At 40.6% G+C, this 11,768-nt stretch overlaps 1 protein-coding gene across 1 annotated transcript in view; it reads left to right on the top strand.

The window, feature by feature from the left end:
• The window catches only part of LOC137659704 (axoneme-associated protein mst101(1)-like), a 165,728-nt gene that overhangs the window by 16,827 nt on the left and 137,133 nt on the right, over positions 1–11,768 (top strand). The window lies entirely within an intron of this gene.

Genomic DNA, 11,768 nt, shown 5'->3' with positions numbered 1-11,768 from the left:
ACGCCAGTCATTTAATCCCGATATGTCCTCTTGGCTGTAGGCTACTTAGGGAACAATGGGCGCTTATTCAATATTTTTTTTTTTGTTATATTCTAGGCTTTTTTTTATTCACTTATCAAATGGATGAGAAATTAATCCCTGTATTCAATGATGTTAATATTGATGGATGATATTGTTAGATATCGGATAATAGATGGAGGTATAATGTAGTCTCTCTCTCTCTCTCTCTCTCTCTCTCTCTCTCTCTCTCTCATTCCACTTCTTTAAACTAGGAAGGAAAACATTTCTCCATTCTGAAGGACGAAATACACACACACACACACAAACATATATATATATATATATATATATATATACGTATATAATTTATATACATACATATTTATACGTGTAGGAACTAATAATTTTTCAAATCAATGTTTGAAATTTTCGCAGGATCCTTTAAGCCAAACTAATATGTGCTCATTAAACTTGATAAACTCATTGATATGTCATGGTTAAAGGTAACGTCTGTCCGTGCCCATAAAGACAATTATTTGCTTATCCTTTCTTTTTATAATAATTTTATGCATTTCCTTTAGTTTCGGGTAAACTTTATCCCAAATCAACTCGTGTGTATCTTTAGGATGAAAGTACCATTTGAAAACTAGGACTGAGCGCTAGTTATTCCAGAGTTGTTTATTTTTTTTTATTTTTTTTTTTTTTTAGGTTTCGTTCCTTGCCTAGTGCTAGTTCTAGCTGTGGTTCCTGGTTGGTAGGCATTAACATTTTCCTTAGCAGTTGGTGAAATTATTCATCCTTTCTACCTTCTATTTGTATTCTAATTATACAGCGTTTATATATATATATATATATATATTTATATATATACACATGTATGATATATATACATATATATATATATATATATACACACACACATATATATATATATATATATATACATATATATATATATATATATATATGCATGCATACATACATATACATTACATGCACACACACACACACCCATATATATATATATATATATATTATTTATATATATATATATACATACATACATACATACATACACACACACACACACACTTTCAAAATTCTATTTTCAAGAATACTACATCTTAATTCCAATAGATTAATATTTGTAATTAAGACAGTTAAGCAAATGTGAAAATGCTGTCAGGTGTATTTATGTTATGTGTAACTATAAAATCTATATCCTTTAATTCGAACTGCTTACAAAAAAACATTTAGTATCCAGGGAAACACGACTGACAACTATTTTTGGTTTTCAGATACTCCTTGTTCTTTGGACAATCGTTTGAGGGTCCATTTGAAGACTAACGGAGAAAATAGACCCCGGTAAGTTCAGTAACACCGGCTTAGAGAGAGAGAGAGAGAGAGAGAGAGAGAGAGAGAGAGAGAGTGTGTGGGAGAGAGAGTGTGTGGGAGAGAATGTGAGTGTGAGAGATAAAATATGAGAGAGTATGTGAGAGAGTGTGAACAGAATGTGTGAGAGAGAGAGAGAGAGAGAGAGAGAGAGAGTGTGTGTGTGTGAGAGAGAATATGATAATGAGAGAGAGAGAGAGAGAGAGAGAGAGAGAGAGAGTGAGTGTGTGAGAGAGAGTGTGTGTGAGAGAGTGTGTGTGTGTGAGAGAGAGAATATGAGAGTGGGAGTGTGAGAGAGAGTGTGTGTGAGAGAGAATGTGAGTGTGAGAGAAAATATGAGTGTGAGAGAGAGAGAGAGAGAGAGAGAGAGAGAGAGAGAGAGAGAGAGAATATAAATAGACTCGTTGCTGCATTGTTCCTGGTGGGGCTTAATAAATTGAGCTTCATTTAAACATATGCAATGCGTCACTAAACTTTTTAAATACTTTGTGTTAATTCAGTGTTAATTTGATGTAAGTCATGTATAGTACATTTTTATACGTAGGGAAACTTCGTATCCAACATTTCTCAAAATTTCTCGACATTAAACTGCCAGTTATAATTTGGAATTAACCATCATATTTCTATGGTGAATGTTATTAATGCAACTATAGAATATGTTATGCATTTAATTTTTTTTTTTAATTTTACGTACAGTTAATGATTCACGGATTGTTCTGATATCTGCGTTATATACGTTAATAGTGAATAACTTCATTAACAAGCTGATAAGTCGTCACTTTAGATATACTGGTTAAGGCCAATTTGCTTCCACTCTCGATGTCACTTTGAAAACCAATCTTCTTACCCGAGACAGTTCTTTACCCGAAAGCAGGAGAGCAAGTTGTGTTTTAACTCGGTGCTGTAGAACCGGCTAAGTATTGTGTTTATGGGTGTTATATTAATTTCAGTTTATTTTTTGAGGTTTGTAATTTGTGTATTTGCTTGTGCGCGAGTTTGCGCTTCTGAGTAACGAGTAATTTGCTCGTTGTGGTTGATGGTGTTTCAGTTGTCATTTGTTTTATTTATGTGTGTAAGAATTAATTTCACGATTCTTTTTTTAATCTTTTTATCGTCGTGAGTTCCAAATTGCCTTATATACCTGACTTCCGGTCCACGGAATCAACAGTTTTAATAAGAGCATTTTAGTAAAATATTTCCTATGTATATCGTTAAATTAAAATGGATTTTTGGTTAAGTATACCCGTAAAGAAGGCATTTTTATCAGTGTGTGTAATCTTCACATTTTTTTTTTCTTTTTATCGTCGTGAGTTCCAAATTGCCTTATATACCAGACTTCCGGTTCACGGAATCAACATTTTTATTGAGGATTTTAGTAGAATATTTCTTGAGATGAATGTCGATAAATTAAAATGTATTTTTTTTTTAATATACCCGCAATGTAGGGCAATAGGTTTCAATTTTTCATTAGTACTTTATATTATTAATGTCTAAACTGCCCGTTGGCCAATTATATTAGAAGCCTATTCATGGCTCTGTTAATAACTTTAACATGTGTACTTTACCTCCACATTTATTTCATAGTTAATAGTTTTAGATTTCTACCTCTTAACGTTTCCAGTATATTGGTTTCGTAATACACCCTTCAATGGAGTCCTTAATTTTTCTTATGTGGTACATTATCGGCTTTTGATGAGAGTAGTCAGTTATTATAGGCGTAAATTTTTTTTTTTTTTTTTTTTTTTTTTTTTTCGTTGACTGTGTTTTTATGGGTTTTTTTTTCGTTGCCCTCGTTTTCGATTACCCTTTTTTATGGGTATTTTTTACGTTGACCCTATTTTTTTCTTTCTTTCATTGACCTTATTTAGTCTTTTTTTTTCCGTTGATCCTTTATTCATTGACCCTTTTATCGTTGACCCTTTGGTCGATGGGCTATTTTTTCGTTGACCCTTTGGTCGATGGGCTATTTTTTCGTTGACCCTTGAGTCGGTGGGCCTTTTTTTCGTTGACCCTAGAGTCGGTGGGTCTTTTTTTCGTTGACCCTAGAGTCGGTGGGCCTTTTTTTCGTTGACCCTAGAGTCGGTGGGTCTTTTTTTCGTTGACCCTAGAGTCGGTGGGCCTTTTTTTCGTTGACCCTAGAGTCGGTGGGCCTTTTTTTCGTTGACCCTAGAGTCGGTGGGCCTTTTTTTCGTTGACCCTAGAGTCGGTGGGCCTTTTTTTCGTTGACCCTAGAGTCGGTGGGCCTTTTTTTCGTTGACCCTAGAGTCGGTGGGCCTTTTTTTCGTTGACCCTAGAGTCGGTGGGCCTTTTTTTCGTTGACCCTAGAGTCGGTGGGCCTTTTTTTCGTTGACCCTAGAGTCGGTGGGCCTTTTTTTCGTTGACCCTAGAGTCGGTGGGCCTTTTTTTTCGTTGACCCTAGAGTCGGTGGGCCTTTTTTTCGTTGACCCTAGAGTCGGTGGGCCTTTTTTTTCGTTGACCCTAGAGTCGGTGGGCCTTTTTTTCGTTGACCCTAGAGTCGGTGGGCCTTTTTTTCGTTGACCCTAGAGTCGGTGGGCCTTTTTTTTCGTTGACCCTAGAGTCGGTGGGCCTTTTTTTCGTTGACCCTCGAGTCGGTGGGCCTTTTTTTTCGTTGACCCTCGAGTCGGTGGGCCTTTTTTTTCGTTGACCCTAGAGTCGGTGGGCCTTTTTTTCGTTGACCCTCGAGTCGGTGGGCCTTTTTTTCGTTGACCCTCGAGTCGGTGGGCCTTTTTTTCGTTGACCCTCGAGTCGGTGGGCCTTTTTTTCGTTGACCCTAGAGTCGGTGGGCCTTTTTTTCGTTGACCCTCGAGTCGGTGGGCCTTTTTTTCGTTGACCCTAGAGTCGGTGGGCCTTTTTTTCGTTGAGCCTCGAGTCGGTGGGCCTTTTTTTCGTTGACCCTAGAGTCGGTGGGCCTTTTTTTCGTTGAGCCTCGAGTCGGTGGGCCTTTTTTTCGTTGAGCCTCGAGTCGGTGGGCCTTTTTTTCGTTGACCCTTGAGTCGGTGGGCCTTTTTTTCGTTGAGCCTCGAGTCGGTGGGCCTTTTTTTTCGTTGAGCCTCGAGTCGGTGGGCCTTTTTTTCGTTGACCCTTGAGTCGGTGGGCCTTTTTTTTTCGTTGAGCCTCGAGTCGGTGGGCCTTTTTTTCGTTGACCCTTGAGTCGGTGGGCCTTTTTTTCGTTGAGCCTCGAGTCGGTGGGCCTTTTTTTCGTTGACCCTTGAGTCGGTGGGCCTTTTTTTCGTTGAGCCTCGAGTCGGTGGGCCTTTTTTTCGTTGACCCTTGAGTCGGTGGGCCTTTTTTTCGTTGAGCCTCGAGTCGGTGGGCCTTTTTTTCGTTGACCCTTGAGTCGGTGGGCCTTTTTTTCGTTGAGCCTCGAGTCGGTGGGCCTTTTTTTCGTTGACCCTCGAGTCGGTGGGCCTTTTTTTCGTTGAGCCTCGAGTCGGTGGGCCTTTTTTTCGTTGACCCTCGAGTCGGTGGGCCTTTTTTTCGTTGACCCTCGAGTCGGTGGGCCTTTTTTTCGTTGAGCCTCGAGTCGGTGGGCCTTTTTTTCGTTGAGCCTCGAGTCGGTGGGCCTTTTTTTCGTTGAGCCTCGAGTCGGTGGGCCTTTTTTTTCGTTGAGCCTCGAGTCGGTGGGCCTTTTTTTCGTTGAGCCTCGAGTCGGTGGGCCTTTTTTTCGTTGAGCCTCGAGTCGGTGGGCCTTTTTTTCGTTGAGCCTCGAGTCGGTGGGCCTTTTTTTCGTTGAGCCTCGAGTCGGTGGGCCTTTTTTTCGTTGAGCCTCGAGTCGGTGGGCCTTTTTTTCGTTGAGCCTCGAGTCGGTGGGCCTTTTTTTCGTTGAGCCTCGAGTCGGTGGGCCTTTTTTTCGTTGAGCCTCGAGTCGGTGGGCCTTTTTTTCGTTGAGCCTCGAGTCGGTGGGCCTTTTTTTCGTTGAGCCTCGAGTCGGTGGGCCTTTTTTTCGTTGAGCCTCGAGTCGGTGGGCCTTTTTTTTTCGTTGAGCCTCGAGTCGGTGGGCCTTTTTTTCGTTGAGCCTCGAGTCGGTGGGCCTTTTTTTCGTTGAGCCTCGAGTCGGTGGGCCTTTTTTTCGTTGAGCCTCGAGTCGGTGGGCCTTTTTTTCGTTGAGCCTCGAGTCGGTGGGCCTTTTTTTCGTTGAGCCTCGAGTCGGTGGGCCTTTTTTTCGTTGAGCCTCGAGTCGGTGGGCCTTTTTTTCGTTGAGCCTCGAGTCGGTGGGCCTTTTTTTCGTTGAGCCTCGAGTCGGTGGGCCTTTTTTTCGTTGAGCCTCGAGTCGGTGGGCCTTTTTTTCGTTGAGCCTCGAGTCGGTGGGCCTTTTTTTCGTTGAGCCTCGAGTCGGTGGGCCTTTTTTTCGTTGAGCCTCGAGTCGGTGGGCCTTTTTTTCGTTGAGCCTCGAGTCGGTGGGCCTTTTTTTTCGTTGAGCCTCGAGTCGGCGGGCCTTTTTTTCGTTGAGCCTCGAGTCGGCGGGCCTTTTTTTCGTTGAGCCTCGAGTCGGCGGGCCTTTTTTTCGTTGAGCCTCGAGTCGGCGGGCCTTTTTTTCGTTGAGCCTCGAGTCGGCGGGCCTTTTTTTCGTTGAGCCTCGAGTCGGCGGGCCTTTTTTTCGTTGAGCCTCGAGTCGGCGGGCCTTTTTTTCGTTGAGCCTCGAGTCGGCGGGCCTTTTTTTCGTTGAGCCTCGAGTCGGCGGGCCTTTTTTTCGTTGAGCCTCGAGTCGGCGGGCCTTTTTTTCGTTGAGCCTCGAGTCGGCGGGCCTTTTTTTCGTTGAGCCTCGAGTCGGCGGGCCTTTTTTTCGTTGAGCCTCGAGTCGGCGGGCCTTTTTTTCGTTGAGCCTCGAGTCGGCGGGCCTTTTTTTCGTTGAGCCTCGAGTCGGCGGGCCTTTTTTTCGTTGAGCCTCGAGTCGGCGGGCCTTTTTTTCGTTGAGCCTCGAGTCGGTGGGCCTTTTTTTCGTTGAGCCTCGAGTCGGTGGGCCTTTTTTTCGTTGAGCCTCGAGTCGGTGGGCCTTTTTTTCGTTGAGCCTCGAGTCGGTGGGCCTTTTTTTTCGTTGAGCCTCGAGTCGGTGGGCCTTTTTTTTCGTTGAGCCTCGAGTCGGTGGGCCTTTTTTTCGTTGAGCCTCGAGTCGGTGGGCCTTTTTTTCGTTGAGCCTCGAGTCGGCGGGCCTTTTTTTCGTTGAGCCTCGAGTCGGCGGGCCTTTTTTTCGTTGAGCCTCGAGTCGGCGGGCCTTTTTTTCGTTGAGCCTCGAGTCGGCGGGCCTTTTTTTCGTTGAGCCTCGAGTCGGCGGGCCTTTTTTTCGTTGAGCCTCGAGTCGGCGGGCCTTTTTTTCGTTGAGCCTCGAGTCGGCGGGCCTTTTTTTCGTTGAGCCTCGAGTCGGCGGGCCTTTTTTTCGTTGAGCCTCGAGTCGGCGGGCCTTTTTTTCGTTGAGCCTCGAGTCGGCGGGCCTTTTTTTCGTTGAGCCTCGAGTCGGCGGGCCTTTTTTCCGTTGAGCCTCGAGTCGGCGGGCCTTTTTTTCGTTGAGCCTCGAGTCGGCGGGCCTTTTTTCCGTTGAGCCTCGAGTCGGCGGGCCTTTTTTTCGTTGAGCCTCGAGTCGGCGGGCCTTTTTTTCCGTTGAGCCTCGAGTCGGCGGGCCTTTTTTCCGTTGAGCCTCGAGTCGGCGGGCCTTTTTTCCGTTGAGCCTCGAGTCGGCGGGCCTTTTTTCCGTTGACCCTATTTTTCGTTTACTTTTTATGATGGACCTTTTTTTCGGCGACTCTTTTTTTACGATGGACCTTTTTTTCGTTTATTTTTTTTTTGTTGACCCTTTTTTACGATGGACCTTTTTTTTTCGTTGACCCTGTTTTACGATGGACCTTTTTTTTTCGTTGACCCTTTTTTACGATGGACCTTTTTTTTCGTTGACCCTTTTTTACGATGGACCTTTTTTTTTCGTTGACCCTTTTTTACGATGGACCTTTTTTTTCGTTGACCCTGTTTTACGATGGACCTTTTTTTTTTCGTTGACCCTTTTTTACGATGGACCTTTTTTTTTCGTTGACCCTTTTTTACGATGGACCTTTTTTTTTCGTTGACCCTTTTTTACGATGGACCTTTTTTTTTCGTTGACCCTTTTTTACGATGGACCTTTTTTTTTCGTTGACCCTTTTTTACGATGGACCTTTTTTTTTCGTTGACCCTTTTTTACGATGGACCTTTTTTTTTCGTTGACCCTTTTTTACGATGGACCTTTTTTTTTCGTTGACCCTTTTTTACGATGGACCTTTTTTTTTCGTTGACCCTTTTTTACGATGGACCTTTTTTTTTCGTTGACCCTTTTTTACGATGGACCTTTTTTTTTCGTTGACCCTTTTTTACGATGGACCTTTTTTTTTCGTTGACCCTTTTTTACGATGGACCTTTTTTTTTCGTTGACCCTTTTTTACGATGGACCTTTTTTTTTCGTTGACCCTTTTTTACGATGGACCTTTTTTTTTCGTTGACCCTTTTTTACGATGGACCTTTTTTTTTCGTTGACCCTTTTTTACGATGGACCTTTTTTTTTCGTTGACCCTTTTTTACGATGGACCTTTTTTTTTCGTTGACCCTTTTTGTTGATCCTTTCTTCGATGGTATTAAGCTGTAAATGATTGCGTGCATAAATCCTAAGGCTTTCAATGGGTGATTAGTTTGGTTTCGTTTTCTTTTCGAAGGGCCTTTCTTTCCATGGGTATTTAGTCAAAAGATGATTAAGGGCGTAAAAGAGAGCTTTTTGACGGCCCTTCCATTTTTGAGTAGCGTAGCTTTTATTGGCGTAAAACAAAAGGCTTAATGCTCAAAGCTTATCGTGTGCCATTTTTTCAATGGGTATTTATGCATAGTGGATTGTGAATTTAACTTTATAAACCGTGACACTTTATTGCTGGCAATATCTCGTCGTAATGCAAAACTAAGCATATGAAGCTCCTCTGAACAAAAAGTTCACTAAACAATTCACACTTGCAAACAATTCACAATCCAAGCACTGCGCATCACAAGGAACTGGCTATCCTTTGATGTATCTAGCCAATGAATCATCTATGGATTTAGTCAAGTCATGGATTGTGAATTATTTGTAGGTGTTCATTGTCTAGTGAACTTGCTGTTCTGATGTGCTTCATATGTTGTTTTGCATAACGACGAAACATCGCCACCAAAAACGTGTCAAGGTTTATAAAGTTCAATACATTTTTTATCTTGTCTTCCTTTAGATACGAACAATACCTGTTTAATATAGGGAGTAAAACGTTCAATAAGAGTTCATTAAACATTTAAAATAACGGCCATTAAGTTTTTGTTCTTTGCCTCATTTTTAGGAATAGATAAAATATTTAAAAGTAAAATGAGGAATCTAGAACACATTGTCCAAACCCATACTCATTGATTTAATGTCAAAAGCGAATTTATCTAAAAACACTGGGTTGGTTTCTCACATTTAATGGTTTTAAAAAGATTGTTAAAAGGGAATTGGTGATGGGGAAATTTAAATGGATATGAAATACCGTAGTCGCAGGAAAATGGTATTTTCTGTATTAAAAATCTTTTGAGCTAACGGGACAAGCAAACGTTGTCATGAAATGAAACTAGAAACTTTCTCTTTTGCACAAGCCTCGAATAAAAATTATCTTCCTAAGAGAATTGCTACATAGTGTGCAGCCAACAACTCAGTTGAAAAGAGTATGGCTACAGATGATTTTGAACTATTAGAACTTAGATATGATTACTGTAGGGTCTAGTCTGGTCTATAGCCTTTAAATATGCGGGCGGCCCCGAGACTATACAATAATATCTCACGAGACTTTCGAATGATTGAAGATATTAAGGCTTTCAAGAGTAAACTGAAGATTTTCTTATTCTGCGAGTGTTTCGACAGTGACAATTTAACAGTAAAGGAGCAATACGCGATGTGAAATGTTGAATACTCTCAAACGAACAAGATGAAACGACTGGGGAGGTCTTTTAGAGAGTAGTGTTCCCCTGCTGTGCAGAACTGGATAAGTAGCACTTAAAGTAAAGTAAGTACTGTGCTTCTAAGGGTAGTCTCTCTAATTCATTTTTTGGGTATTTTGTAAATAGTTATTTGAAGTCGAAGCCTAATGGATAAAAATATACAGTGGTATCTAATGGGGATGATTGAGCCGTTAATAAGAGTAAATCAAAGATATCTAAAATTAAACTAAGCCAAATCTCACAGGCTCGTAGAGTCTAGTAAAACAGTCCTGTTTGAATGCCCTCCTGCTCATTGTTACTGTAGCATGACTTATTTCATGAATGAAGACTCGGATGTTTATAGTATTTGTAATGAGCGTAATATATGGAATTCTTAATTATTCGTACCCTTATACAAACCATTCGCGTTTGAAATAGGATAGATGTATTTAACATGATCTCTATTTTAAAGGATTCTTATTCGTTTAGCTAGTTGAATTTACTTTTAAAATTTGCTTCACACTCGAATACTCTCTCTCTCTCTCTCTCTCTCTCTCTCTCTCTCTCTCTCTCTCTCTCTCAGAAATCATATCTCTTAAGTACAATAAAGGAATGGAAATTGATATTAAATATGTTTCATTGGCGAAATTAAAGTTTCCTCAAACTTTAGATATGTATAAAGTCTACAAACACTGTGAAATCCATTGTTACTCTGGCGTTTTGTGTAGCTTCCTGCTCGTCTCATTAGTCTTTGTTTACGTGTAACTATTAAATGAAGGTCACTTTTTTAAGATCAACAACTATAAAAAATTCAACTCTCTAGTCCACTGCAGGACAAAGACCCCAGACATGTCCTTGGTATGTCCATTTTCATCACCACGCTGGCCACTGCGGATTGGTGATGGTCGGAGACTTTTAGTCTGATGGATCACAGCAAACCAACCCCTGTATGTGTGTCCCTGACTAGTACAGCTTTGCTGATCATGGCTATACACAAAACCTTTCACCACGTTAAGGTATCGCCTCGCAGAAAGGACGCGTGATCAATCTCCTAATAAAGCCAGAGTGTTTGGTGCAACGCACAATCTCTCTCTCTCTCTCTCTCTCTCTCTCTCTCTCTCTCTCTCTCTCTCTCTCTCTCTCTCTCTCTCTCTCTCTCTCTCTCTCTCCATTGTATTGCTTGCCCGAATCAGTTTGGTTGTTTCTATACACTTGATTTATTTACTTGAAACTGACACTTCAGTGGTTATGGAGTGTATGCATTCCCAGTTTTATTATTTTATGTAGTTACTCAATCTTTAAATTTTTATTTTATTTCACATTTGTATTTGCATTTTTATTATATATATATTATATATATGTATATGTATATATATATATATGTATATATATATATATATATATATATATATATATATATATATATGTATATATGATTTCACTTTATCTTAACTGTGATGTAGTACTGAATTGTATGTACTTGTAATTCTCTCCAAACACTTGGACTATACCTTAAATTTTATAATCAATTATTCCACTTATTATTACTGAACTTTATTGAAATTGAAGGAAATACATACATATACCAAGGCACTTCCCCCAATTTTTGTGGGGGGGGGGGGGGTTAGCCGACATCAAACAAATGAAACAAAAAAGGGGACCTCTCCTCACTCTCGACAGGACCTCCACAGTCGTTTTGTCATGTTCGTTCGAGAGCATTCAACATTACACATCATGTATTGCTCATTTACTGTTAAATTGTTACTGACGAAGCACTCGCACAATAAGAAGGGTCTTAAATTGCCTCTTGAAAGCCTTAGTATCTTCAATCATTCTGATGGCTCGTGGGAGCTTATTTTAACTCTTTAGATTCAACTGCTATGGTCACTTAATTAGATGACGAGTTCTGAGAAGCAAAGCAGCACTTTTATAAATTTTGTACCAAATCTCTGATTTTATTTTCTCAAACTGTACACTAATATATATTACCCATCTTGCAATTTCGGTAATTGTCGCATATCGTACTCCGTGTATCGTTTATTGTACAAGGTCAAATATGTTTTTAATGTAATTCTCATTCTTCTGGGAACCCTGCTATTACATATAGCCTCTCTGTGTGCTTGCTAAATTTGGAAGTCTATTTTTTTTTCTATTCACTCACAAGTGCCTATATTATCCCCATAGATATCGTTGCATATTTTTGCTAATTATGATGTGACTTCAAATAGCAGTTCTCTGTACCGTGGTCTTCCACTGTCTTGGGTTAGAGTTCTCTTGAGGGTTCAATCGGGCACTCGCTTTTATTTCTCTTCCTCGTGTTTTTTGGAATTTTTATAGTTTATGTATGGAAGATTTATTTTAAAAGTTGTCATCGCTCCTGAAATATTTAACTATTAATTGTTAAGTACTTCTGTAGTTTATTTCCC

This window comes from Palaemon carinicauda, chromosome 20, assembly GCF_036898095.1.
Source record: "Palaemon carinicauda isolate YSFRI2023 chromosome 20, ASM3689809v2, whole genome shotgun sequence".
Lineage (NCBI taxonomy): Eukaryota > Metazoa > Arthropoda > Malacostraca > Decapoda > Palaemonidae > Palaemon > Palaemon carinicauda.
Note: the sequence above shows the minus strand (reverse complement) of the source record. Positions and strands in the feature narration are given on the sequence as shown.